This window comes from Gopherus flavomarginatus, chromosome 8, assembly GCF_025201925.1.
Source record: "Gopherus flavomarginatus isolate rGopFla2 chromosome 8, rGopFla2.mat.asm, whole genome shotgun sequence".
Lineage (NCBI taxonomy): Eukaryota > Metazoa > Chordata > Testudines > Testudinidae > Gopherus > Gopherus flavomarginatus.
The window spans coordinates 41549659-41553842 of NC_066624.1; positions in this window are offsets into that span (position 1 = coordinate 41549659).

Genomic DNA, 4184 nt, shown 5'->3' on the forward strand with positions numbered 1-4184 from the left:
CCCCTGAGTGACGTAGTGATACCGATGTAAGCCTGTAGTGTAGACCAGACTCAGACCTCAATAAGTTTTCCAGACCTGAAGAAGAGCTCTGTGTAAGCTTGAAAGCTTGTCTCTCTCACCAACAGAAGTTGGTCCTATAACATATATTACATCCCCCACCTTGTCTCACTAACATCCTGGGACCTACATGGCTACAATTCTACATGCCATGGGGGCAGTTTCAGAAGAGAACTAGGTTAATCATCCAAAAATTGTTTCCTTCTACAATAGCTAGAAGTTTAAATATAAATGTGAGCCTGAGCGATATGGCAAATTTAGGCTCCAATGCTACTGAAGTCAATGGAGCTCCCAGCTAGCAACACCAGGACAAGGAACAGTCCCTCAGAGAACATTGTTCCATTTCAGTGAAGAGCAGGATAAGCGTGAGGGAATATGGCCCTTTTCTCTGGAGACGTGTGTTTCACATCTTCATGGCTTTGTAAGCATCATGTGCTTTGGGCACACCTTTCCCCATGGCACTGCCTTTGCCATGGTGCTTTCGCTTAATGGCCAAAGCTTTCAAACTGTGAGTAGCAGCACTACATTTTTCTTCCATTATTGTGAAGGATGACTGTGAGCTGTGTGTGTCTTATGGGGGAGGGGCGACCCGCCCCCTGCTGTACGTGCTAGTTCACCAGGCCACGTATTCCATCTCCCAAGGGTTCTGACAGACTCCAGTGCTGTGCCCAAGAGCAATGTCACGGGAGTTTCCTATGAGGGTGTTGTCATAACTTAGTCCCAGATTTGGACCTTAGCGTCCAAAATATGGGGGTTAGCATGAAAACCTCCAAGCTTAGTTACCAGCTTGGACCTGGTACGGCTGCCACCACCCAAAAAATTAGAGTGTTTTGGGGCACTCTGGTCCCCCTGAAAAACCTTCCCTGGGGACCCCAAGACCCAAATCCCTTGAGTCTCACAACAAAGGGAAATAATCCTTTTTCCCTTCCCCCCTCCAGGTGCTCCTGGAGAGATACACAGAAGCAACCTCCGTGAATCCAAGCAGAGGGAGTCCACCCTCTGTAATTCCAGTCCTGGAAACAAAAGCACTTTCCTCTTCACCCAGAGGGAATGCAAAATCAGGCTAGCAAATCCAACACACACAGATCTCCCCCTGATTTCTTCCTCCCACCAATTCCCTGGTGAGTACAGACTCAATTTCCCTGAAGTTCCCTACTAAAGAAAAACTCCACCAGGTCTTAAAAGAAAGCTTTATATAAAAAAGAAAGAAAAATACATAAAAATGGTCTCTCTGTATTAAGGTGACAAATACAGGGTCAATTGCTTAAAAGAATATTGAATAAACAGCCTTATTCAAAAAGAATACAAATCAAAGCACTCCAGCCACTATAGACATGTAAATACAAAAACAACAAAACCATGTTTGGTACTCACACTTGGAAACAGAAGATTAGAAAACAGAAATCACTTCTCAAGGCTGAGAGAAAACCAGGCAGACAGACAAAGACCTCAGACACAAAATTCCCTCCACCCAGAGTTGAAAAAAATCCTGTTTCCTGATTGGTCCTCTGGTCAGGTGGTTCAGGTGAAAGAGACATTCCGATGTAAGCAGAGCATGGGAGAGAAGCCAGCGCCCCGCCCCCGCAGGAACGGCCGATCCCCGGTGGTCTCGCAGAGCTAGGGAGAGAAGGCAGCACCCTAATCCTGCAGGAACGGCCGCTCCCTAGTGGTCTCGCTAGTGCTTTCTCTCCGTAGCTCTGCGAGACCACTAGGGAGCGGCCGTTCCTGCAGGATTAGGGTGCTGCCTTCTCTCCCTAGCTCTGCGAGACCACCGGGGATCGGCCGTTCCTGCGGGGGCGGGGCGCTGGCTTCTGTCTGTCTGTTTATGACAGGTGTGGACTGGGAAGATTCTGAAATGTGAGGAAGGAGGGCTTCTTTGGCTCAGTTAAGTCACAAATTAGGGTTGTTAGCCAAAAAACATCCCCAGAAATAAAACCTTCCACCCCAAATTAAGCTCTTCTCCCATGCTTGGTTATGGCATCTCTTGCCCCTTTATTCACAATGGCTCCTTGTTTCTGCCCCCCCCCCGCCACACCTTTGTTTCAATCTCCCCCCTACTCTTCTTGTTTGATTCTTTCTTTTTGGAGAGGGACAATCTTCTAAATCAGTGCTCTCTGTGTTCCATTTGTACATCACCATCTGTTCCTCCCGTCCTACTCCCCCCTTCTGTCCCCCAGCAGGCCCGTGTGGTGGGACCCAGTCTCTGGTGGGATGATGTGCCCCACGGATTGTCTTTGTGCTGCTCTTTCATTTGACCAGAGGGGATCACTAGAGAACAAAGGGAGATGTCCCCTCCCCCGGGATGGAGCATCCCCCTGCTACCAGCCCAGGGAGCAAAGGACATGCACAGGGCATTGCTTCTAGACCATCCCTATATCTTAGTGTGAATCCTTTCCCCACACCTCTTGAGAGAGGCCTCCAGCACCAACAGAGCACTGCACCTGTGCTCCTGCATAGGAGGGAGACTCCTGTGGCAAAAGAAACGTTTGGTCAATGTGATCACAGGAGATCTGGCCTGAAAAAAACTCAGACATTTGTGGTACATGTGAGCTCAGCAGATCTGGCCAGCTGGGGCTGTGCTACCAATGGGGATTGGGGCTGGACCTTACCCCATTCCCAACATGGAGACTTGTCTATTGGATGAGCAGGGGATCTGGCTCATGGTGTCAGTTCCACAGGGTCTGTGGGCAGTGGTGGAGCAGATTCCCTATGGCCATAAATGATATTACAGACCCTGGCTCCCAGCAGAGCACAGAGGAGGCAGCTCTCTGTAATGAGCACAGGTTTTTAACTGATCTCCCAAGGCAGGTGCTGTTCTGGGTCAGTGTGATTTGCTGCCAGGCTCTTGGTTAGCCACTTCCTGCCCCAAGGCAGCCGCGTGTGTGATGTATGGCTTATAAGAAAAGCAGATAGCAGCAAGACTACAGTAGTTGTTAGGCAACCTGCCCTGTGGTGTAAAGAAACAGACAGCCTCAAAGGTGTGCCAGGGCACTCATGAGTCCCATGTACCCGCTCTGGTCTGATGGGTGTGGTTTATGTCACTTCTGTCTCCTCTGAAGGAGCTCACGGTGCTACAAGCAACCTGCCCTGTTATCTGTTACCTTCAAACAGCCCATTCAGCACTGGTGGAAGGCTCTGGGCTGACAGCCCTGGGGAGTAAAGGTCTCTGCAGAGCTGATTGGTCCAGGGCCATATGACCCCCACTCAGCATGCTCTGCCAAGAGTGAGTCTGTGCCCCTCAGTTCTCACTTGGGGGGCCCTCATATCAAAAGGTCTCTGTGCCCCGTTCAGTCTTCAGCCTCTCTGCTGAGACTGCCGACAAGCAGCTACAGGTGGTGGTTCTTTGCTAGAGTCCAGAGGAGGGAGAGAGCTCCTACAAACTGACTTCACTTAGGCAACTGACTTGGGCGATAAAGATATGGCGGCATTGCAGCCTGCAGTCAGCAATCCTCTCCATAACTGCAGGATCTGGATGAGGTCCCAGGCAGGTCCCAGGGGGCGACACTGCCCAACACAAGCTGTGTTCCCCAGTCTGCAAGGGGACAGGCAGGGAACCAGGGTGTCTGGGTATGAGTGCAGCACCCCAACTACAGGAGACCCAGTGCATCTTTACTCTTCTCTATCCTGAGGGATACCATCCTGGGCTGGATTTGACCTGGCCCCGTAGTGATGAAATGATACAAGTTTCTAATATTGTGAATACTTGAGGATGGGGCCAGAGAGTCTCCAGACTGATGATCTCAGGGCAAGATAGAAACATCCTGGATCAACAGCCGCCCTGCCCTGAACAGCAGATCACACCTAGCCCCTTGTGCCCTTGACCTAAACAAGAGCGGGTGTTGCTCAGGTCATTGGGGTTTCCAGGGGAACTTCAACTTATGTCCACATGGCCATCCCAGGAAGAACAGATATAGAGACCCAAGTGATATCACCTGAAGTATGGCACCCACACCCCACTGCTCGAGTGCTGGTGTAGACCTGGGAGCTGGAACATTCAGGCTCAGAGATAAGAGTGGAACCAAGCAAGGGCAGCTGATCTGTGGGGCCAGGTTTATCTCTAGTGTAACTCCCCTACGTAAAGATGAGCTGGTCCAAGGATATTTTGAGAGAACAGAAGGGAGGAGGGA